The sequence below is a fragment of the Triticum urartu genome, chromosome 5 (genome assembly GCF_003073215.2).
Source record: "Triticum urartu cultivar G1812 chromosome 5, Tu2.1, whole genome shotgun sequence".
Classification (NCBI taxonomy): Eukaryota; Viridiplantae; Streptophyta; class Magnoliopsida; order Poales; family Poaceae; genus Triticum; species Triticum urartu.
The window spans coordinates 23,173,679-23,200,712 of record NC_053026.1 but is presented as its reverse complement, the minus strand read 5'-3'; positions in this window follow the sequence as shown (position 1 = coordinate 23,200,712).

The window sequence follows — 27,034 nt, the reverse complement described above, 5'->3', positions numbered from 1 at the left end:
AGGTGCAGGGGACTGATCTGTGTGCATTCTGCGTTTGCGAGAACATTCGCATGATGGCGTCCGAAAGGAGCAGATCTCAAAGATAGGAATGGGTATGCTTGTCAGAACACTATTCACAATTTTTACACCATTATCGATATCTAGTCACACAACTAATACACATGCATATTGATCTCCTTCTTAACAGTTCAAAGAGGTGCGGGACAAGCTCCTAGAAACGGAGCGCGTAGAAGCACTTCAAGAGGAAATAGCGGGATTTTTGCTCGACCAGGTCATAAATCTGAAGGGAGAATACTATTACCCGCTACCGCCCCCATCGACCAGGTCATGAACCACTTCCAATTGTCATCGTGCTCCGAAGGCACCAATTAGGCTAATGCCACTGGCTCCGAAGGCAACATGCATATGTAGGAGAAATTGTATATAGCTATACATGTGTGTATGTGTGAATTAATATGGTGGTTTGTGAGAAATTGATGATATATATATATGATTGGTTCTACTAGAAATTCTATTTATATATATATATATGCATAATGTGTACAATGTGTAGTATCGTAAAATACCAGCAAACGAAAAAAAATTAAAATGGAAAACACAAAATTAAATGAAAAAGAAATTATAAAACCAAAAACCCCCCAAACATTTTAGTACCGGTTGGTGTTACCAACCGGTACTAAAGGGCTCCCGGCCCCCGGAGCTAGCTCGTGCCACGTGGTTGCCCTTTAGCACCGGTTCATGCTGAACCGATACTAAAGGGGGGGGCCTTTAGTGACCACACTTTAGTGCCGGTTATGGAACTGGCACTAAAGTACCCCTCCTCTCGTTGTACGATGTTTGTTTGAAAGATCCATTTTACGACCGTTTACCCTTTCTCTCACTAGCAAGTACAATGGCCCTAGCTTGCTAGCTGATGGTCTCTTGAAATAGTCTTTCGTCCCGTTTTATAGATAAAGTCATATCCAAAGAAGTTCACGGCCAACGCATGCGACTATGCTACCAGTGCAAAGAGGATCGAGAGAACTAAACACATCCCACGCTACGACATGGCACACCTAAGCTCCACGACAATGCCCCCAAGAGGGAGAAAGGCGCAGAGCATCGCCATTGCTGAGTCCATACGGACAAAGATCTTCATTTGGAGCCATGATACGGAGAGAAGAAGCACAACAGCGTCTTCAAGAAGAGTGTGGCACCCACGGGTGTCGCCGTCGTCCGCGCCAAGGCACGGAGATTTCGCTCGGCAACTCACCGGTGCCACCATGAGAAACACGATGGTGTCAGATCCCCAAATCCGGATCAGGTTGCCGCCCTTCAATAGAGAGGGCACGTCTGGGCTACCCATCGCAACACCTCCCATTGCCCACACAACACGGGAGGGGAGCCACCACCACCGCAATGATGCCTGCCGAAGAGCAACCATGTGAACCGCCATCCGGGGCCACCGCCCCTGCATCCCTGTCGCGAGATAGCATGTGCCGCACACATCACAACACACTCAACCACGGTAGGAAGAGAGAAGACACACCATCTACTCCTAGCCCGCTGCAAACCACCACGAGCTCCCTCCCCATGCCGACCATCCTGAAGGACGAAAGTGTTGGAAATAAGCCCTAGAGTCAATAATAAAATGGTTATTATTGTATTTCCTTGTTCATGATAATTGTCTATTGTTCATGCTATAATTGTATTAACCGGAAACCGTAATACATGTGTGAATATAGACCACAACATGTCCCTAGTAAGCCTCTAGTTGACTAGCTCGTTGATCAATAGATGGTCATGGTTTCCTGACCATGGACATTGGATGTCATTGATAACGGGATCACATCATTAGGAGAATGATGTGATGGACAAGACCTAATCTTAAGCATAGCACAAGATCATGTAGTTCGTTTGCTAAAGCTTTTCTAACGTCAAGTATCATTTCCTTAGACCATGAGATTGTGCAACTCCCGGATACCGCAGGAATGCTTTGGGTGCACCAAACATCACAACGTAACTGGGTGGCTATAAAGGTGCGCTATAGGTATCTGCGAAAGTGTCTGTTGGGTTGGCACGAATCGAGACTGGGATTTGTCACTCCGTATGACGGAGAGGTATGTGTGGGCCCACTCGGTAATGCATCATCATAATGAGCTCATTGTGACTAAGTAGTTGGTCACGGGATCATGCATTACGGAATGAGTAAAGTGACTTGCTGGTAAAGAGATTGAACGAGGTATTGGGATACCGATGATCGAATCTCGGGCAAGTAACGTACGGATTGACAAAGGGAATTGTATACGGGATTGCTTGAATCCTCGACATCGTGGTTCATCCAATGAGATCATCATGGAACATGTGGGAGCCAACATGGGTATCCAGATCCCACTGTTGGTTATTGGCCGGAGAGTTGTCTCGGTCATGTCTGCATGATTCCCGAACCCGTAGGGTCTACACACTTAAGGTCTGATGACACTAGGGTTATAGGGAAAGCTTGTACATGGTTACCGAATGTTGTTCGGAGTCCCGGATGAGATCCTGGACGTCACGAGGAGTTCCGGAATGGTTCGGAGGTAAAGAATAATATATAGGAAGTGAGGTTTTGACCACCGGAAGTGTTTCGGGCGTCACCGGTAATGTACCGGGATCACCGGAGGGTTCCGGGGGTCCATCGGGAGGGGCCACAAGCCCCGGAGGCTTGCATGGGCCAAGAGTGGGAAGGGACCAGCCCCTGAGTGGGCTGGTGCGCCTCCCACCAGGGCCCAAGGCGCAGCTAGGAGGAGAAGGGGGAAACCCTAGGCGCAGATGGGCCTAAGGCCCACCCTAGGGCGCCCCCCCTCTCCCCCTCTTGGCCGCCCCCTCCATCCCATCTAGGGCTACCGCCCCCCTAGGGGCAGGAACCCTAGAGGAGGCACACGCTCCTCCCCTCCTCCTATAAATAGTGGGGGTTTTGGGGCTGCCCAACACATGAGTCTCTCTCCCTCTTGGCGCATCCCTACCCCTCTCCCTCCTCATCTCTTGCAGTGCTTGGCGAAGCCCTGCTCGCGTGCCACGCTCTTCCACCATCACCACGCCGTCGTGCTACTGCTGGATGGAGTCTTCCCCAACCTCTCCCTCTCTCCTTGCTGGATCAAGGCGCGGGAGACGTCACCGGGCTGTACGTGTGTTGAACGCGGAGGCACCGTTGTTCGGCGCTTAGATCGAAATCGACCGCGATCTGAATCACTGCGTGTACGACTCCAGCAATCGCGTTCTTGTAACGCTTCCGCTTAGTGATCTTCAAGGGTATGAATATGCACTCCCTCTCTCTTGTTGCTAGCATCTCCTAGATTGATCTTGGTGACACGTTGGAAAATTTTGAATTATTGCTACGTTCCCCAATAGTGGCATCATGAGCTAGGTCTATGCATAGATTCTACGCACGAGTAGAACACAAAGCAGTTGTGGGCGATGATTTGTTCAATTTGCTTACCGTCACTAGTCTTATCTTGATCCGGCGGCATTGTGGGATGAAGCGTCCCGGACCGACCTTACACGTACGCTTACGTCAGACTGGTTCCACCGACTGACATGCACTTGATGCATAAGGTGGCTGGCGGGTGTCTGTCTCTCCCACTTTAGTCGGATTGGATTTGATGAAAAGGGTCCTTATGAAGGGTAAATAGCAATTGGCATATCACCGTTGTGGTTTTGCGTAGGTAAGAAACGTTCTTGTTAGAAACCCATAGCAGCCACGTAAAACATGCAACAACAATTAGAGGACGTCTAACTTGTTTTTGCAGGGTATGCTATGTGATGTGATATGGACAAAAGGATGTGATGAATGATATATGTGATGTATGAGATTGATCATGTTCTTGTAATAGGAATCACGACTTGCATGTCGATGAGTATGACAACCAGCAGGAGCCATATGAGTTGTCTTAATTTATTTATGACATGCATGTCAATGTAAACGCCATGTAATTACTTTACTTTATTGCTAACCGTTAGCCATAGTAGTAGAAGTAATAGTTGGCGAGGCAACTTCATGAAGACACGATGATGGAGATCATGATGATGGATATCATGGTGCCATGCCGGTGACGATGGTGTTCATGCCGCGCCTCGAAGATGGAGATCAAAGGCGCAAGATGATATTGGCCATATCATGTCACTTTATGATTTGCATGTGATGTTTGTCATGTTTTTACATCTTATTTGCTTAGAACGACGGTAGCATAAATAAGATGATCCCTCATTAAAATATCAAGAATTGTGTTCCCCCCTAACTGTGCACCGTTGCTAAGGTCCATTGTTCTGAAGCACCACATGATGATCGGGTGTGATAGGTTCTAACGTTCACATACAACGGGTGTAAGCCAGATTTACAAACGCAATACACTTACGTTAACTTCACGAGCCTAGCATGTACAGACATGGCCTCGGAACACGGAAGACCGAAAGGTCAAACATGAGTCGTATAGTGGATACGATCAACATGAAGATGTTCACCGATGATGACTAGTCCGTATCACGTGATGATCGGACATGGCCTAGTTGACTCGGATCATGTATCACTTAGATGACTAGAGGGATGTCTATCTAAGTGGGAGTTCATTGAATAATTTGATTAGATGAACTTAATTATCATGAACATAGTCAAAAAGGTCTTTGCAAATTATGTCGTATCTCACGCTTTGGTTCTACTATTTTAGATATGTTCCTAGAGAAAATTTAGTTGAGAGTTGACAATAGAAATTATGCGGACTGGGTCCATAAACTGAGGATTGTCCTTATTGCTGCGCAGAAAGCTTATGTCCTTAATGCACCGCTCGGTGTGGTGAACCTCGAGCGTCGTCTGTAGATGTTGGGGAACATCTGACATACACGTTTTGATGACTACGTGATAGTTTAGTGAGTAATACTAACGGTTTAGAATTGTGGCACCAAAGACGTTTTTGAAACATCACAGAACATATGAGATGTTCCAAAGACTGAAATTGGAATTTCAGACTAGTGCCCATGTCAAGAGGTATGAGACCTATGACAAGTTTCTTAAGCCTGCAAACTAAGGGAGAAAAGCTCAATCGTTGAGCATGTGCTCAGATTGTCTGAGTACTACAATCGCTTGAATCGAGTGGGAGTTAATCTTCCAGATGAGATAGTGATGGTTCTCCATAGTCACTGCCACCAAGCTATTGGAGCTTCATGATGAACTATAACATATCAGGATAGACATGATGATCCTTGAGCAACTCGCGATGTTTCACACCGCGAAAGTAGAAATCAAGTAGGAGCATCAATTGTTTATGGTTAAACCACTAGTTTCGAGAAGGCAAGGGAAAGAAGGGATACTTCATGAAACGGCAAATCAGTTCCTGCTCTACTGAAGAAACCCAAAGTTGAACCCAAACCCGAGACTAAGTGCTTCTGTAATGAGGGGAACGGTCACTGAAGCAGAACTACCCTAGATACTTGGTAGATGAGAAGGCTGGCAAGCTCGTCAGAAGTATTTTGAATATACGTTATATTATTCTATACTTTATTAGTACTCCTAGTAGCACCAGGGTAATAAATACCGGTTCGGTTGCTAAGTCTTAGTAACTCAAAATAAAAGGCCATGGAGACTAGCTAAAGGTGAGATGACGATATGTGTTGGAAGTGTTTCCAAGGTTGATGTGATCAAACATCGCACACTCCCTCTACCATTGGGATTGGTGTTAACCAAAATAATTGTTATTTGGTGTTTGCGTTGAGCATAGACATGATTGGATTATGTTTATCGCCATACGGTTATTCATTTAAGGAGAATAATGGTTACTCTGTTTATTTGAATAATACCTTCAATGGTCTTGCACCTAAAATGAATGGTTTATTGAATCTCGATCGTAGTGATACACATGTTCATGCCAAAAGATATAAGATAGTAATGATAGTACCACATACTTGTGGCACTGCCATTTGAGTCATGTTGGTATAAAACGCATGAAGAAGCTCCATGTTGATGGATCTTTGGACTCACTCATTTTTGAAAAGATTGAGACATGTGAACCATGTCTATAGGTAGATATGCATGAAGAAACTCCATACAGATGGATCGTTTGGACTCACTTGTTTTGAATCACTTGAGACATGCAAATCATACCACATGGGTAAGATGACTGAAAGACCTCGTTTTCAGTAAGATAGAACAAGAAAGCAACTTGTTGGAAGTAATACATTTTGATGTGTGCAGTCCAATGAGTGCTGAGGCGTGCAGTGGATATCGTTATGTTCTTACTTCACAGATAATTTGAGTAGATGCTGAGTATATTTACTTAATGAAACACAAGTCTAAATTATTGAAAGGTTCAAGTAATTTCAGAGTGAAGTTGAAGATCATCGTGACAAGAGGATAAAATGTCCATGATATGATCATAGAGATGAATATCTGAGGTACGAGTTTGGCACACAATTAAGACATTGTGGAAATTGTTTCACAACTAATACCGCCTGGAACACCATAGTGTGATGGTGTGTCCGAACATCATAACTGCACCCTATTGGATATGGTGCATACCATGATGTCTCTTATCGAATTACCACTATCGTTTATGGGTTAGGCATTAGAGACAACCGCATTCACTTTAAATAGGGCACCACGCAATTCCGTTGAGATGACACCATATGAACTATGGTTTAGAGAAACCTAAGCTATCGTTTCTTAAAAGTTTGGGTCTACGACGTTTATGTGAAAAGTTTCAGGCTGATAAGCTCGAACCCAAAGAGGATAAATGCATTTTCATAGAATACCCAAAATAGTTGGGTATACCTCCTATTTCAGATCCGGAAGCAAAAAGTGATTGTTTCTACAAAACGGGTCCTTTCTCGAGGAAAAGTTTCTCTCGATAGAATTGAGTGGGAGGATGGTGGAGACTTGATGAGGTTATTGAACCGTCACTTCAACTAGTGTGTAGCAGGGCACAGGAAGTTGTTCATGTGGCACCTACACCAATTGAAGTGGAAGCTTATGATAGTGATCATGAAACTTCGGATCAAGTAACTACCAAACCTCGTAGGTCGACAAGGATGTGTACTACTTCAGAGTGGTATGTAATCCTGTCTTGGAAGTCATGTTGCTAGACAACAATGAACCTACGAGCTATGGAGAAGCGATGGTGGGCCCGGATTCCGACGAATGGCTCAAGGCCATAAAATCCGAGAGAGGATCCATGTATAAAACAAAGTATAGACTTTGAAAGAACTACTTGATGGTCGTAAGGCTGTTGGGTGCAGATGGATTTTAAAAGGAAGACGGTCAATGATGGTAAGTGTCACCATTAAGAAAGCTCGACTTGTCGTTAAGATGTTTCCCGACAAGTTCAAGGAGTTGACTACGATGAGACTTTCTCACTCGTAGCGATGCTAAGAGTCTGTTGGAATTATGTTAGCAGTTACTGCATTATTTGAGAAATCTTGTAGATAGGATGTCAAAACATTGTTTCCTCAATGTTTTTCTTGAGGAAAGGTTGTATGTGATAAAACTAGAAGGTTTTGTCAATCCTGAAAGATGCTAACAAGTATGCAAAGCTCCAGCAATCCTTCTAAGGACTGGAGTAAGCATCTCGGAGTTGGAATGTACGCTTTGATGAGATGATCAAAGATTTTGGGTTTATACAAAGTTTATGAGAAACTTGTATTTCCAAAGAAGTGAGTGGGAGCACTATAGAATTTTTGATGAGTATATGTTGTTAACATATTGTTGATCAGGAATGATAATGAATTTTTGGAAAGCATACAGGGTTATTTGAAAAGTGTTTTTCAATGGAAAACCTGGATTAAGCTACTTGAACATTGAGCATCAAGATCTATAAGGATAGATCAAAAAACGCTTAATAGTACTTTCAAATGAATACATACCATGACAAGATTTTGAAGGAGTTCAAAATAGATCAGCAAAGAAGGAGTTCTTGGCTGTGTTACAAGGTGTGAGTATTGAGTAAGACTCAAGACCTGACCACGGCAAAAGAGAGAGAAAGGACGAAGGTCGTCCCCTATGCTTTAGACGTAGGCTCTAAGTATGCTATGCTGTGTACCGCACCTGAAGTGTTAGTTGCCATGAGTCAATCAAGGGGTACAAGAGTGATCTAGGAATGGATCACATAACAGCGGTCGAACTTATCCTTAGTAACTAGTGCACTAAGGAATTTTCTCGATTATGGAGGTGGTAAAAGAGTCCGTCGTAAAGGGTTACGTCGATGCAAACTTTGACACTAATCGGGATGACTCTGAGTAGTAAACCGGGTTCGTATAGTAGAGCAGTTATTTGGAATAGCTCAAAGTAGTGCGTGGTAGCTGCATCTACAAGATGACATAGAGATTTGCAAAGCACACATGGATCTGAAAGGTTCAGACCCATTGACTAATAAACCTCTCTCACAAGCAAGATATGAACAAACCCCATGGGTGTTGGATTCATTACAATCACATAGTGATGTGAATTAGATTATTGACTCTAGTGCAAGCGGGAGACTGTTGGAAATATGCCCTAGAGGCAATAATAAAATGGTTATTACTGTATTTCCTTGCTCATGATAATTATCTATTGTTCATGCTATAATTGTATTAACCGAAAATCGTAATACATGTGTGAATATAGACCACAACATGTCCCTAGTAAGCCTCTAGTTGACTAGCTCGTTGATCAATAGATGGTCATGGTTTCCTGACCATGGACATTGGATGTCATTGATAACGGGATCACATCATTAGGAGAATGATGTGATGGACAAGACCCAATCTTAAGCGTAGCACAAGATCATGTAGTTCGTTTGCTAAAGCTTTTCTAACATCAAGTATCATTTCCTTAGACCATGAGATTGTGCAACTCCCGGATACCGTAGGAATGCTTTGGGTGCACCAAAAGTCACAACATAAATGGGTGGCTATAAAGGTGCACTACATGTATCTCCAAAAGTGTCTGTTGGGTTGGCATGAATCGAGACTGTGATTTGTCACTCCGTATGATGGAGAGGTATCGCTGGGCCCACTCGGTAATGCATCATCATAATGAGCTCATTGTGACTAAGTAGTTGGTCACGGGATCATGCATTACGGAACGAGTAAAGTGACTTGCTGGTAACGAGATTGAAAGAGGTATTGGGATACCGATGATCGAATCTCGGGCAAGTAACGTACCGATTGACAAAGGGAATTGTATACGGGATTGCTTGAATCCTCGACATCGTGGTTCATCCGATGAGATCATCGTGGAACATGTGGGAGCCAACATGGGTATCCAGATCCCGCTGTTGATTATTGGCCGGAGAGTTGTCTCGGTCATGTCTGCATGATTCCCGAACCCGTAAGGTCTACACACTTAAGGTCCGATGACACTAGGGTTATAGGGAAAGTTTGTACATGGTTACCGAATGTTGTTCGGAGTCCCGGATGAGATCTCGGACGTCACGAGGAGTTCCGCAATGGTTCGGAGGTAAAGAATAATATATAGGAAGTGAGGTTTTGACCACCGGAAGTGTTTCGGGCGTCACCGGTAATGTACCGGGACCACCGGAGGGTTCCGGGGGTCCATCGGGAGGGGCGACAAGCCCCCGGAGGCTTGCATGGGCCAAGAGTGGGAAGGGACCAGCCCCTGAGTGGGCTGGTGCGCCTCCCACCAGGGCCCAAGGCGCATCTAGGAGGAGAAGGCGGGAAACCCTAGGCGCAGATGGGCCTAAGGCCCACCCTAGGGCGCACCCCCTCTGCCCCTCTTGGCCGCCCCCCTCCGTCCCATCTAGGGCTCCCCCCCCCTAGGGGTGGGAACCCTAGAGGGGTCGCACCCTCCTCCCCTCCTCCTATAAATAGTGGGAGTTTTGGGGCTGCCCAACACATGAGTCTCTCTCCCTCTTGGCGCAGCCCTACCCCTCTCCCTCCTCGTCTCTTGCAGTGCTTGGCGAAGCCCTGCTGGCGTGTCACGCTCTTCCACCATCACCACGCCATCGTGCTACTGCTGGATGGAGTCTTCCCCAACCTCTCCCTCTCTCCTTGCTGCTGCTGACATCACCGGGCTGTACGTGTGTTGAACGCGGAGGCGCCGTTGTTCGGCGCTTAGATCGGAATCGATCGCGATCTGAATCGCTGCGTGTACGACTCCACCAACCGCGTTGTTGTAATGCTTCCGCTTAGCGATCTTCAAGGGTATGAAGATGCACTCCCTCTCTCTCATTGCTAGCATCTCCTAGATTGATCTTGGTGACACGTAGGAAAATTTTGAATTATTGCTACGTTCCCCAACAGAAAGAGCCCCAGCTGGAGCCAACATCTGCCACCGAAGGGGAGCCCATCCCGGGGCCGCTAGTGTGACACCGCCGATTTGACCGTACACTAATAATACACGCAAATGTGTACGACCAAGATCAGGGACTCACGGGAAGATATCACAACACAACTCTAGACACAAATAAAACAATACAAGCTTTATATTACAAGCCAGGGGCCTCGAGGGCTCGAATACAAGAGCTCGATCATAGACGAGTCAGCGGAATATCTGAGTACAGACATAAGTTAAACAAGTTTGCCTTAAGAAGGCTAGCACAAACTGGGATACATATCGAAAGAGGCGCAGGCCTCCTGCCTGGGATCCTCCTAAACTACTCTTGGTCGTCCTCAGCGGCCTGCACGTAGTACTAGGCACCTCCAGTGTAGTAGGAGTCGTCGTCGACGGTATCGTCTGGCTTCTGGACTCCATCGTCTGGTCACAACAAACGAGTATAGAAAGGGGAAAAGGGGGAGCAAAGCAACCGTGAGTACTCATCCAAAGTACTCGTAAGCAAGGAGCTACACTACATATGCATTGGTATCAAATGAAAGGGGTAGTATATGTGGACTGAACTGCAGAATGCCAGAATAAGAGGGAGCTAGCTAGTCCTGTCGAAGACTACACTTCTGGCAACCTCCATTTTGCAGCATGTAGAAGAGAGTAGATGGTAAGTTAACCAAGTATCATCGCATAGCATAAACCTACCCTAGGATCCTCCCCTCGTCGCCCTGTGAGAGAGCGATCATCGGGTTGTATCTGGCACTTGGAAAGGTGTATTTTATTAAGTATCATGTTCTAGTTATCGTAAGGTCAAGGTACAACTCTGGTTCGTCCTTTTACCGGGGGACATGGCTATTCGAATAGATAAACTTCCCTGCAGGGGTGCACCACATTTACCAACACGCTCGATCCCCTTTGGCCGGACACACTTTCCAGCCCTACCTAGGCACAACAGAGAGGTCAGCGCACCAGTATAAATCCTATGGCGCAGGGGCCTGGGCCCATCGCCCATTGCACACCTGCATGTTGCGTGGGCGGCCGGAAGCAGACCTACCCTCCCTAATACAAGAGCAAGCATTCCAGTCCAATCCGGCGCACGCCTCTCAGTCACTGACGTCACGAAGGCTTCGGCTGATACCACGACGTCGAGTGCCCATAACTGTTCCCGCGTTGTTGGTTAGTGCGTATAGGCCAGTGGCCGGACTTAGATCAAATACCAAGATCTCATTAAGCGTGTTAATTGATGTAACCGCGGAGGCCGACCAGCGCCAGGCCCACCTCTGTCCTAGGTGGTCTCAACCTACCCTGTCACTCTGCCACAAAGTAACAGTCGAGGACCGTTGGGAACCCAGGCCCACCTCTACCGGGATGGAGCCACCTGTCCTTTCAGCCCCCACATCGGAATCACTTGTGGGTACTCTACGAGCCGACCCGACTTTAGTCACCATCTGTATAGTATGTATGTATAGTATATACCCGTGATCACCTCCCGTGTGATCACGGCCCGATAGTATAGCAAGGCAGACTGACAAGAATGTAGGATCACTGATCATAAACTAGCATCCTATACTAAGCATTTAGGATTGCTGGTAAGGTATCAACAATTGTAGCAACAATGACAGGCTATACAACAGAATAGGATTAACCGAATAGTAACATGCTACACTACTCTAATGCTAGCAGTAGAGGGAAGAATAGGCGATATCTAGTGATCAAGGGGGGCTTTCCTGGTTGCTCTGCAGACAGAAACGGACCCTCGAAGGTGAAGTAGTCGATCATTTGTTCAACCGTGGCCTCGGCGACCAGTGGCGGACAACGACGGGGGAAGGCGCGGGGTGGCAGCTCGCGAGCAGGGGCGGGGCGCTCGCGGGCAGCAGCGTGCGCGCGAGGTAGGGGTGCGTCGACGCAGCGGCAGGGGCGCGGGGGCGGAGCTCCAGATGCGGCGATGGCGAGCGCGGGACGGTGCTAGCGGTGCTGTTGCTAGACGACGCGTACGAGCTCTAGAAAAAGGTAGGGGAGGGCGTGAGCTCACAGGGAAGCTCGGGGAGGTCTCGGTGAAGACGATGAGGAAGCGATAGCGGTGGATCGACACGGTGGATGACGGTGGCCGTAGTTGAAGAAGAAACTCGATTCTGACTACGCGGTCGATTCCGGCTGGATCCAATGGACAAAGGCGAAGAGGCGAACGACGGCGGAGCTTCTGGACACAACCGCAGGGTGCCGGGGTGACGGCGGCCGCGGCAATGGTGGCAGTGTTTGTGGTCACCGCATGTGTTTAGAAGCTCGTTCTCGAGCAGATGAGGGGGGCACGATGGGGGAATGAGAGGGGATCGATCGAGAACAGGCTAGGGTTTACGATGGACGCGTTTATAGGTTATGGGGGCGACGTGGAGGCCATCCATGCCCAAGGTGGCTCGGATGCGCGCCACGCCCTCCTCTGCCTCCTGTAGCGTGAGGAGGGAGATGAGGGGAGGTGGGCTAGGCTACTGTAGGTTGGGTGGGCTGGGCCAATGTAGCACTAGGTTAGGTGCATCGTGCAGCCTTCTAACACATTCTCTTCTGTTTTCTTATTTTCTTTACTGTTTTGTATTAACATTAGAAACTCATTGACTTTAGTTAAATATGGTATTTGGCACATAAATACTAGGCATTATTTTTATAATGCCCACAAAGTTTGGAGGCGACCGGAGTTAATTAAGTAATTATTTATTTTGAAAAAGGCCATTTTATTTTCTGTTGGACCATTTGTTAATTTACTAGGAATTTATTTGTGAGTCAAATTAAGTTGTTTTCAACATGACAATGATTAGGGGAATTTATTGAATCATCCGAACATTTTAGTTTCAATATTTGAAAACTTTTGTGGTTTGCCTTTAACCCAAATTTGAATTTGAATCGTTTTGAACTAACGTGAGATTAACAACAGTAATCGAGGTGATGTGGCATCTTTGGCAGAGGTTCACTGTAGTGAAAGTATCCGGGCGTCACAATTTTCCTCCACTACAAGAAATCTCGTCCCGAGATTTTAAGAGGCGGAGTAAGGGGAAAGATGTGGTTACTAAATTCTAACGATTCTTCTCAGTCTTAGTTTCTCTTCTCGAAGAGGTCGATCCATTACATTCATGTCTTCATTTCTCTGCTTCATGTCATCATGATGAAGTTGTCGTCCTTCCTTCAGGATCTTCACCGTACTTACGAAAGGATAAGAAGGAAAACTCTATAAGAACGGATTCTAACAAGATTGAGCATCAGATGGTTAACTCAGGGGAAGAAGCATAAGTATCTCTCGAATTTAAACTTAAGAAGATATCGAGAGCAAAGTAAGAAGGTACCATGATAAGTTTCAAGAGCATAGGCAATCGTCGTTGCCTAAAACAGCGCGTGAAAGGGGTCTAGAGCAACGAGAATTAGTTTTGTGTCTGATACCAGAATTGAAGATCTCTCAGAATGTGGCTCATGAATTAACTACGAGGCCACGCGCGAGGAATAACTATGGAAACAGGGGTGTACAAGAGAGTCAGGTTTCGATCTTGTGGAACTGTGGGTTATGGGCCCACCATGTGGGTTAAAAGTAGGAGGAGCGGTGACATCTTGCATGGTCATGATAGCAAGGCATGTCAGAGGGTGGCCTGTCGATTGTGTTCACAAAAACGTCAGTACCAAGGGAGAGGGACGAAGAGAACCATTTTCCTGCTCGTTGAACGAGGCGGGCAAATAGGCAAAGTTCTCATCCATCGGTGGCTACTGGAATGTCATCAACAATAGTAACAGGGTCTTGCTGACAGAATTGTACACTGACGTGTTTACATAAGCAGGAGAATATTACTGCTTAGATAATATAGATCACAAGAAACGTTAAACCAACCAATGGAAAGGAAAATATGATTATCAGATTAAACAGAACAATGGAAAGGAAAATGTGTTTAACACATATTTCAAGGGTATATCCTTCCCAAGGGCAAGTAGAGCATGATATCCATGACAGGATATAATTTAGAAAACTCTTTAGGCAGGGGGTAGAAATTTCATGACATTACCCATACAACGGTGTTTGGATAATTGAGCACAAAACATTTAGCATTGGGCTTCAAATGTTCTTGTTGAAAATCGGAATACCATAGACATGCTTCGAGATATCATTGACATGGTCAACAGGTGGAGATCAAACTTTGGAAACACAAAGGATCCATCAGGAATAACTTGTAGAATAAGTCTTACAATTTCCTCATGAAAGAATGGGTAACCTTGTTGAAAAGGAATCTATAACAATAGGACCTCCAGCCAGGTGTGCTAGGCACGACATCACCTTACCGGGTCACATAAAGACCAATGTGATAACTCTTGGAAATATTTTCCCACCATCATATCTGACCGAGATTCAAATATGATTGGTGTCAGGATAACTCAGACTCAGGATGCCTGAGAAGAAAGGTGCAACACAAATTGTCGAGATGACATTGTAAGACTCTCGTGAATTGAACTATGGAAGCGAGTTCCGCAACAAGAGTTCATCATTTAACCAAGGAGAGGATGAGGAGGTGGCTGATGGACTCAACGATAATTCATCGACACTTCCAAAAAGATGGATTTCCACAACTGCATGAACACGGAGATACCATTTGTCAAATCAATTGATATAATGATGTATACTCTAGGAAAACATACATAATTAAACATTGGTTGGAAGGTGCACTCGAAATATGGGCACAGGTAGCATGATCAATGTTTAGAATGATGATTCAATAACCAATGCACAAAGAATGAAACTATCATTCATTAACTCACAAGCAATAGGGTTGCTAGAAGTTTTGAATTTTACACCTCACAATCCATTTGTCAGTATTCCGGTTAGAAACAACACGGAGACCAAGAATGAATGGAGACGGCGATAAGTATTACTATATCAAGAATTCTTAAGAGGTGGTGAAATTCTCACAACATTCTTGACATAAAAGATGGTAATACTCCAAGGTAGAATATAACATAAGTTGGATAGCAAGGATCTCAAGGTACAACACAAAACATGAACAAGTTTGTGTTGGAGGGCAAGCAATAATGTTGTTGATGATAACACAACTCATCGAGGGGCAAGGATGGTATGTCTCATCATGAATTCAATTGATATCTAGGAAGGAGTCAATATGTTGATGATGATCACAACATTTTTTTGTCGAGAGGCTCCAGGAAGAAGCAATCGAACAGAGACTACATCAAGCAACAGGGCTAATGCAGCGAAAGATTATCGAAACCACGGATACGACACCAACTCGGAATCAAGCTTTCGGTTCGAGGTGAAATGATAAGACAAGGAAGATCGACGTAAGCTTAGCTCATCGCCGAAAGTGGTGCTCCGGGAATAAGGACCAGGTAGTATAGTTATAATCAACACGATACTGATATAGCTGATCAGGCTAGAAATGATGTGATTGAGTAGAAACTCATAAGTAAAGAATATTAATAATAGTTGTTTAATCGCAATGTGGACTCGAGTCAGTTATCGGTGTCCTCGAGTGTTTAATGACTCAGAGCCCGTGAAATAATTGGAACCAGTGAGAACGTAGTACTTGATGGAGAACCCATAAGAAGTTATGCAGTTCGGTGATAATCTCGAGATACCAGGGTGTAATACTCGGTGAAAGATCAAAGTAAAGGTTGGACTAGTGCATTGATCCACAGAAGACAAGTGCTTAAATTTGCCCGACAAATGGGATCAAAGAAGAACATATGGCCGGAACCATGATTGCAAAGGATCAATTCACCGATACCAAAGGATATTATATCAAGGAAATAGTTATTATTAGAAGAAGCTTCTAGGATAGGATCTACATCGCGTCCATGGGCATGAACACAAAGGTTCAAGGTCGACTCCCACTTCCTCAATGCATAACCTTCCATACACCTCTCGTATTTAGAAAATGACATTACTTGTTGAAAGTTTTACCTGGTGCAATACCAGATAAGTATGACCCGTGAAATCTGGGTTCACACAGATTAAGGAAGGCATAGATTCAACCCATCGGGGCATTTCAGAAACATATACCACAAACTTTAGAGTAAATAATACAAGCTCGAAAGTACAATATGGTTATCAAAGCAGAGGATATAATTTACCAAAGCCTTATGTATCTGAGGAAAGGCTCACAGGCTTATTGAGTATGAAGGATGATGTCATATAAAATCCAACAAAGGATCTGGTGGTCCACAAGGGATCTGGTGTGAGCATCGGTACTCAACCAGAGGAAGAAGAATGCAAGGAGATCAGATTATAGAAACAACTGACTAACTCAAAGCTCAAATGCAAACAAATTATGATCTCCAAATCAAGGGATCAGGAGCGAATGCTCTGATTTAGGATGGATAAGCTGAATAGCCTTAGGGGTACAATCGATGGTGATTTGATTGGTCAAGATCCAACACATGTTAAAATGACGTCTGAGTCGGAAGGATGAATTCTAGGATTTGATTGAGGATTGCGAGCATTCGCAACATATTGTATCAACGCACTCAAAATGATAATGGTAAAGGATGACAATAAGATTACTAGACTTATGGTATTAACCATAATGCAAGCAAGCAAGGAATTCAAGAACAATAGGATGTTGAGGATTTTCAGAAGAACGAATGGTATTACTAAGACTTTTGGGAAGTACATGAATCAACTGAGGATGAGCGGATACTCGATAGGTGCACAAAATTATCTGTAGCAGTATTCAGGTGACAAGGAACTGCAAGGCAGTAAGCTCAATGGATTCTTGGAACAACGGAGAGTAGTTCGGGGCATCTTATAATAACAAGATCAATGGAATTGAATGTAAGAATGGCAGGTGTATGCAGTTATCAATAAGGATATAACAGTGGTAGCGAATTTGCAAAGGCGGTAAGCTCTCGGGAGAACATCGTAGAGTAACCTCGGAATCTTCTAGTGCAGCAGACGATCATCGGTAATAAGTTGCTCTCCGGGTGAAAGTGTTCACGAGATCCTAATGTTAGATTTAGTAAAATTCATTTAACCCGAATAGAAGAGAGATCGGAGTCCTAGAGTATAGACGAGGAATAAAAGATCCAAATAACACCCAATGGCGACGTGGGCCCAGGGGCGCACAACCATGTTAGTAAAACAGTTTTCATCGACTAGACTCAACTTCGGCCAAGGAGTGTGGAAGGAGGATTCCTACAGGCAGTCGGCTCTGATACCAACTTGTGACACCCTCGATTTGACCGTACACTAATCATACACGCAAATGTGTACGACCAAGATCAGGGACTCATGGAAAGATATCACAACACAACTCTAGACACAAATAAAATAATACAAGCTTTATATTACAAGCCAGGGGCCTCAAGGGCTCGAATACAAGAGCTCGATCATAGACGAGTCAGCGGAATATCTGAGTACATAGATAAGTTAAACAAGTTTGCCTTAAGAAGGCTAGCACAAACTGGGATACATATCGAAAGAGGCGCATGCCTCCTGCCTTGGATCCTCCTAAACTACTCCTGGTCGTCGTCGGCGGCCTGCACATAGTAGTACGCACCTCCAGTGTAGTAGGAGTCGTCATCGACGGTGGCGTATGACTTCTGGACTCCATCGTCTGGTCGCTACAAACGGGTATAGAAAGGGGGAAAGGGGGAGCAAAGCAACCGTGAGTACTCATCCAAAGTACTCGTAAGCAAGGAGCTACACTACATATGCATTGGTATCAAATGAAAGGGGTAGCATATGTGGACTGAACTGCAGAATGCCGGAATAAGAGGGTGGTAGCTAGTCCTATCGAAGACTACGTTTCTGGCAACCTCCATCTTGCAGCATGTAGAAGAGAGTAGATGGTAACTTACCAAGTACCATCGCATAGCATAAACCTACCCGGCTATCCTCCCCTCGTCGCCCTGTGAGAGAGTGATCACCGGGTTGTATTTGTCACTTGGAAGGGTGTATTTTATTAATTATCATGTTCTAGTTGTCATAAGCTCAAGGTACAACTCCGGGTCGTCCTTTTACCGAGGGACACGACTATTCGAATAGATAAACTTCCCTGTAGGGGTGCACCACATTTCCCAACACGCTCGATCCCCTTTGGCCGGACACACTTTCCTGGGTCATGTCCGACCTCGGAAGATCAACATGTCGCAGCCCTACCTAGGCACAACAGAGAAGTCAGCACGCCGGTCTAAATCCTGTAGCGCAGGGGTCTAGGCCCATCGCCCATTGCACACCTGCACCATGCGTGGGTGGCTGGAAGCAGACCTAGCCTCCCTAATACAAGAGCAGGCGTTCCAGTCCAATCTGGCGCGCGCCACTCAATCGCTGACATCACGAAGGCTTCGGCTGATACCACGACGCCGAGTGCCCATAACTGTTCCCGGATAGTTGGTTAGTGCGTATAGGCCAGTGGCCAGACTCAGATCAAATACCAAGATCTCATTAAGCGTGTTAATTGATGTAATCGCGGACTCCGACCAGGGCCAGACCCACCTCTGTCCTAGGTGGTCTCAACATGCCCTGTCGCTCCGCCACAAAGTAACAGTCGAGAGCCGTCAAGAACACAGGCCCCCCTCTACCGGGACGGAGCCACCTGTCCTTTCAGCCCCCACATCGGAATCACTTGCGGGTACTCTACGAGCCGACCCTACTTTAGTCACCATCTGTATAGTATGTATGTATAGTATATGCCCGTGATCATCTCCCGAGTGATCACGGCCCGATAGTATAGCAAGGCAGACTGACAAGAATGTAGGGCCACTGATGATAAACTAGCATCCTATACTAAGCATTTAGGATTGCAGGTAAGGTATCAACAACTGTAGCAACAATGACAGGCTATGCAACAGAATAGGACTAACCGAATAGTAACATGCTACACTACTCTAATGCAAGCAGTAGAGGGAAGAATAGGTGATATCCGATGATTGATGACCCACAAGTATAGGGGATCTATCGTAGTCCTTTTGATAAGTAAGAGTGTCGAACCCAACGAGGAGCAGAAGGAAATGACAAGCGGTTTTCAGTAAGGTATTCTCTTCAAGCACTGAAATTATCGGTAACAGATAGTTTTGTGATAAGGTAATTCGTAACGAGTAACAAGTAACAAAAGTAAACAAGGTGCATCAAGGTGTCCCAATCCTTTTTTAGCAAAGGACAAGCCTAAACAAACTCTTATATAAAGGAAAGCGCTCCTGAGGACACATAAGAATTATCGTCAAGCTAGTTTTCATCATGCTCATATGATTCACGTTCGTTACATTGATAATTTGATATGTGGGTAGACCGGTTCTTGTGTACTGCCCTTCCTTGGACAAGCATACCACTTATGATTAAACACCTCGCAAGCATCTGCAACTACGAAAGAAGAATTAAGGTAAACCTAACCATATCATGAAACATATGGATCCAAATCAGCCCCTTACGAAGCAACGCATACACTAGGGTTTAAGTTTCTGTCACTCTAGCAACCCATCATCTACTTATTACTTCCCAATGCCTTCCCCCAGGCCCAAACAATGGTGAAGTGTCATGTAGCCGACCTTCACATTATACCACTAGAGGAGAGACAACATACATCTCAACAAAATATCGAACGAATACCAAATTCACATGACTACTAATAGCATGACCTCTCCCATGTCCTCAGGAACAAACGTAACTACTCACAAAGCATATTCATGTTCATAATCAGAGGGGTATTAATATGCATATAGGATCTGAATATATGATCTTCCACTAAATAAACCAACTAGCATCAACTACGAGGAGTAATCAACACTACTAGCAACCTACAGGTACCAATCCCAGACTTAGAGACAAGAATTGGATACAAGAGATGAACTAGGGTTTGAGAGGAGTGGTGCTGGTCAAGATGTTGATGGAAATTGGCCCCCTCTCGATGAGAGGAGCGTTGGTGATGACGATGGCGATGATTTCCCCCTCCCGGAGGGAAGTGTCCCCGGCAGAACAGCTCCGCTGGAGCCCTAGGTTGGTTCCGCCAAGGTTCCGCCTCGTGGCGACGGAGTCTCGTCCCGAAAGCTTGCTTATGATTTTTTCCTCCACGAAAGACTCCATATAGCAGAAGATGGGCATCGGATGCCCAACAGGAGGCCCACGAGGCAGGGGGCGCGCCCAGGGGGTAGGGCGCGCCCCCACCCTCGTGGCCAGGGTGTGGGCCCCCTCTGGTATTTTCTTTGCTTAGTATTTTTTATTATTTCCAAAAATAACTTCCCTAGAGTTTCAGGACTTTTGGAGTTGTGCAGAATAGGTCTCTAATATTTGCTCTTTTTCCAGCCCAGAATTCCAGCTGCCGGCATTCTCCCTCCTTATGTAAACCTTGTAAAATAAGAGAGAATAGGCATAAGTATTGTGACATAATGTGTAATAACAGCCCATAATGCAATAAATATCGATATAAAAGCATGATGCAAAATGGACGTATCAGCACTACATCAAGCTTAGACCTCGCTTGTCCTCAAGCGAAAGCCGAAATCGAAAAATATGTCCACATATTTAAAGATACAGGTGTCGATAAAAATAAATTATGGACATGAGGGCATCATGATTATTCTTAGAACAGCAACACACACACATATATGTATATATAGGATGGGTCTATTATGATAACACCCTTAAAACTCTTATTCTAATAACAAAAACCGCTTATTCTGATAACACCTCCTAACCTCAGCCCACCCACCCACGCACGCACTTACCTCCACATCTCTTGTGTGCTGGCGTGACGACGTGCAGTTCCGACGAGTCAACCCACCTCCTCATCTCCCCCGCATCGGATACGACAAGCTCTATCACCATGCGCCGGCGGCCGGATCCCACCTGCGCGCGTGCAGCCGGACTCCTTCCTCCACCGCAAATCTGACCCCGTCACCTCCTTCTCATTCAGGTGACCTTCTCCCCAACCTCTCCGCCGACCCCCTTTCCTCGTATTCCGGCGAGGTCTCAGCACCAACTGCATGCAGTACGGAAGTGCGACGCCGTGCGCATCCCGTCCCAGAATTTTTGGTGTTCAGAATAATTTATAGTGTTTTCAGAAAAACTGATGAGTAGTGCAGTACAGTTCAGAAGCTTTCGTTTTGTACATTTTCCAGTGCGTTGATGCAGTTCGTTGAGGGCAAGCCCTCGCAGTCTCCGGCATGTATCGTGCAGTGCGGTGCGCGCATTCGTGCAGTCCGGTGGCAGTGCCGATGTAAGAAGTGCGGTGAGCAGTTTGTCGCCAATCAACCCCCTCCTACTCCGTTCGAGCTCCTTGCCGTGATCAGGCCGTGGGCTCCTCAATGGCGCCGGAGTGGACGGATGGGTCCAGGATGGCGATGGCTCCGGTTACCGAGGGCGGGGGTCCCCTCTCTACAGCTCACTAAAGTTTGTTTTGCAGCTCACTGAAGTTTGCTTTGCAGCTCGCTTGCTGGTACAGTGCATTGGCAACGCCTTCGTGCAGTTGAAGCAACATGTGCGTGCAGTACGTCCGGCGAGTGTGTGTGGTTCAGCGGCTAAAAGCATTTGCATTCTCGCTATGTTAATGTGTGTGGTTCAGTGCATCTCTATTCCTAATGGAGCAGTTGGTAGTCTCCGCCGGTCAATTTTCATCCCATCAGAGACGGATTTTTTCGTCCTTCCGACCACCTCCCACGTCACAGCGCTTCCCCCTCTCCATGATTTATTTTTGTCGGTTTTTTTTCGTCGGTCTTTTTCGTCTCTGCCGCCCCGGCCCACTCACGCAGCCAAAAAAAACCACCCCACGCACGAACCACTCAACTCCCTTTCCTCGCGCAAGTGTCCTCTCCTCGGTACCCTCGCACGCGCTAGGGTTCCTGCTCCGCCGCCACACAGGAGCTTGTCGACCAGCCCAACGTCCTGCTGCTCCGCGCCTCGCTTCCCTCGTCGGTCGCCTTCGGACTCCTCGCTTCCCTCAGGCGATCCGTCGCTTGTCCGCAAGCCAAGCCGCCGCCTCTCCGCCGAGAAAGAAGGATCCCGATCTCCGCCGTGGTCGACAAACAGCGCGCGGAGCACCCAGCCCGTAGGCTCATCCCCTTCTCCGATCCACTCCGGCGGCGGCCATCGTTGGTATGTTGCGCTTGTGTCACCTCTCATGAATTTTTTTCTAGTTTATTCACCATGTCTCACGGGTGTGTGGTATGCAGTCAAGGCATCGGTTCATGTGGTTTCCTGCTGCTGGCATATGTAGGTTTACCGCTGGATTCAAGTCTAGAAATGTTTTATTTTCTTAAAATTTATTTATCATATGCTTTCATGATTTCATCAAGAAAGAGATGCAGACGAGAGGAAGAGAGCCACCCCCAAGCTCTGTCTAGGCGATGCACGGGCGACGGCCACCCTTCCTGTTATTGCCTCCATGGCTGGCTGCTCATCCCCAGGAACCTCCTCCCCTCTCACGTGCGCCACACTCTAGGATTAAGGTCTGCTCCTTGGCCGACATTTGCACAGACCGATTCTCTGGTTTCTCTCCACCGAAGAATCAAAGAAACAAGCAAGCTGATGTCTAACATATTCGTTTCGTAATAGTTGGAACACAGGTATCTAGGGCAGGGCGTGGTGATATTACAGGCAGCGAGGAGCAGCGCAAAGTTGTCTCGGCCGTGCCCTGCATCAAGGAGGAACACAGGTATTTACAAATCGAGGAGGAAAACATGTAGTTTTCTGTATTTTTCTGTTTGTTATTTTGTAACTTTATGCTTCACCTGTCCTGAATTATACATATACTCATGTTGTCAGATACATAGGTATACAGATACATAGCTATGGAAGATACAATTTACTGATACATATCTGAATGTTATAGCTATAAAGATACCTGATTGTTATAGCTGAATGTAACAAAGAAAGCGGTATGGATGAATGGTGTTGTTTCTTGACCCATGCTGTGGTTGAAATTGTTGTTTGGTTCCCAGGTTAAACAAATCCGACATCTGTAAATCATCGATGTTTTTCTGGAAGTAGTACATTAGGTTTAAGATTGGGCGATGATTCGTTCATTCGACTACTTATAATTTGGGTTTCTACAGTTTCAAGAGGCTAACAATTCCACCTTGGGTGTATTATCTATAAGATTCTAACTATCAAATAACATTGCTTTGAAGTGTAGATGTTCCGGGATTGCTAGCTCCTGCCAGGTGATCAGAATTACTTCTTTGTTTATTACTCAACGATGTCGGACACTGGTTTCTCTAAATATCTTTTACAAGTACAGTTTCTACTTTTTTCTGCAGAAATACTACATGGTAGTCTTGAAGTAAATACCAATTATGTGATCCGATATGTTGTTTCAGAACAATAGACCATCAATATTATTTTCGCCTCGGGTTCTAGAGGAGGATAGCTAATTAAGAGAAAACTTTGGTGGGATAGAGACAGAAGTTTGCTATATTTCACAATACCCAAACAAAATTTCATTGCTGATTCTTCTGCCCTGAACTTTGCTCATGCCAATTACATTTTGTAGACCCTTTTTAAGGAAACTGCTTCATTTACACCATCCCATTGGCATGTCTATTAGCACTAATGAAACTTTAACGAACAGTTCTAGGCTAGATATTATTGAGGTGTTGTGTACGTTGGTCCTTTTTATAGATCTTGCCATCTTTGTTTGCCAGGTGATCAGTCATTTAAAGTATTTGAGAAACTTGAAGGGAAGCACATGGCAAAGCCATAATTACCTTTTAGTTATATTTCAAGTTGTAGGAAAGTTGGAATCAATCTGGAAAGCATCTTTCTATTGTAGATATTTTATTAGTGGCTTGAAGACTTACACTCTGATTGATGTTACAGAAATAGTGAGGTTATGCCACAATGCTGATAGACTTGGTACTTGTAGGATGGAGAGGAGAAGACTAAAAAGGATGTTGGTATGAGGAATTCGCCCTATAGTGAGTCGTATTACAATTCACTGGCCGTCGTTTTACAACGTCGTGACTGGGAAAACCCTGGCGTTACCCAACTTAATCGCCTTGCAGCACATCCCCCTTTCGCCAGCTGGCGTAATAGTATGTGTGCTCCTTCACATCAACAATTATGAAATGGATAGACCAGCTGATGCATAACTTAGTTGTCATCCATATTGTCAAGTTTAACTCATATATCCTCGCTCTGCAGAATATCAAGTTTGACGACGATGATGATTGGAACCAAGAGGAGGAAGTATAAGTAAGTTTCCATCTATTCATATGGATGTTACCCTCGATGTACTGTGACCAAATATGTAATGCCTGGTTTGGTTTAATTATTTTCTTGTGTATCACTAGATAATCAGTTAACAAGTGTTGGCCATGGTGCATTGATCTTATTTAGTTGTAGTTTTGTATGCCTCCCCCAGCTGCCGCTAAAACCCACCAAAAAATTAGCAAGAAAATTGATGGTGGGAGCTAGCAATGCGGGCAGTGCCTCCTTTAGGATTACAAAATCGTTAATCCTATCTTCGCTTGCATGTGACTGATGGTGATGCTACACAAGTACTGAAGGCAGTGCCCTCCTCTTCAGCAGGTAACAAGGATATATTAAAAACATTTTAACTTTCCGACATATTAGTTCAACATTTTTTGCATAGTACCTAGCAAATTCAAAAAGTGCACAAACGGATCTCATCAATATTTTGTGTTTTGCTTGTTCAGTCTTTTGAGATAACTTCTATTGTGTATTCCATTCTCTTCAGGAGATCTTGCTGGTTCTGTGTGGCACAACTGGATTAAATATGCTACAGCAAGCGGAGTTCAACGATGTAATTGCCACTCTGATGTTCTGATGCTTGATTCATCAGCTATGTTTCTATTGAATACTAATAATGTGGGACTTTCTTGGCTTCATACCAGGTTGTTGGAATCAAAGGATTCATCCTAACGAAATTAGACGGCACTTCTCGTGTTGGCTGTGTGGTACGGGCGATTTCCAGTCCTTTATTGTAACAGTTACAAAATCCAGTCCTGGATCTTGAATAAACGACAACTTAACTTGTTGACCTGAATCCTGTCTCAGGTGAGTGTTCATAGACGAACTTGGAGTTCCAGCCATGTTTGTTGGCGTCGGCGAAGGGGTGGAAGATCTCCAACCTTTTGATGCAGAAGCATTTGTTGAAGCCATTTTCCCATAAATTTGACACAGTTATTAGTGTTTCTCATGTAACAATATTTTGTCTAACATGCTACTCCCTCCGTTTCTAAATATACGTCTTTTTAGGAATTCTAATATGGACTACATACGAAGAAAAATGAGTGAATCTACACTCTAGAATATGTCTACATTCATCCGTATGTAGTCCATATTCAAATCACTAAAAAGACCTATATTTTGGAATGGAGGGAGTTTAACTTGGTAGAAGCAATTTTTTCAACAATTACAGTTTTTTTGGTTCAGTCGTCGACTCGTCTGCCTGACTTGTTTCTGTCGTTGATCCTAACTATTCATACAGAAACAGAAGCAAGTATTTGTGATATTATACGTATCTTGTGATTAAGCTCAGGGCACGTTGCAGATACATTGAGCAAGAGTACTAACAGCGAAGAGGAATTTTTCTTTTCAGACTAGCATGATACAAGAATATTTCATTAATAGTCATACATTCATAACATATATCTTGAATCATAAATACTCATGTGAAAGTATTTTGAGTCCTAAGAAAAAAGATCCTCATGTGAAACTTCTTAAGATGAAAGTACTTCCACGTTGTATCTTTTTTCTTAATTAGGTGATATCAGTTGATACCATGCTTGATTTGTACTACTACTTAAAAAATAGCTTTCTTGCAGCCGTGGTTGATTTGCAGGTGCAGTCAACTGACACATGGACTCTCGATTGAACAATAATTTTGTGCAACTATGTCAACATCTAGACCATACATTTTTAACAGGTCATGAAGAGCATCACGTGTGCTATTTTCTGGCATAAAGCCTGATCTTAATGCTCATAAAACAAAAAAGAAAGACTGTACATATAGAAAATGGATATATACAAACGTGAAAAAAATATAGTTTATATAAAAGCAGTGGATGTTAGAACATCACACCAATGAAAATCACTGTACATACAGAACTATTTCAGGCTAAGCTGGTTTTGACAACAAAATTTGTCGCCCGTAGCAATGCACGGCCATTTGGCTAGATGAGGCGTTCGGAGGGGATCAGTACGTGTGGAGAGAGGGGCGATTAGCGGAGGACTCCTACTTGGCAGTCCATGGGAGGTATGGTGCGACAGAAAGGGGTCGTGATGGCGAAGATGAGGTGGGTGTCGTACGGTTTGAAAGGAGAGCACAATAGCGAGAAATGTCCTGCTACGGCAGAAAACCAAGTGGGAAGGGGAGGGTCCGGCAAGAAAAGAGAAACCAAGTGGGGGCCGGGTTTTTGTCGGACCGAGTGTGGATATAACATGACGGATAGTCAAGATTGTTGAGCAAATAAGCCACGACGATGAGCCAGACGTGACCAGCGCGTGTTGGGCGCGTCGGGTCCACGGCATGTGTGCGTGTGCGTGCGTGCGTGTGGTGCACGGGGTGCCCGTGCAAGTGTACACCGTAGGCGTGCGTGTGTGTGCGCTCTGTTGGCGAGAATAGGGGGTGCGTGGAGTTGGTCCAGGGCGGGCTCGCCACGACCTGGACGGGTGTGTGCATGTTGGGCACGGGCAGAGCGGGCCGGACCAGGCGCTCCACGTGGATGGGGACATGGGGTGCGCACCCAGACGTGGCCCAGGATATAAGACCCCCCCCCCTAGACGTTGTAATAGGTGTGGGATGAGTTCGTGCTCAGGGAAAACAGAAAACACCGTTC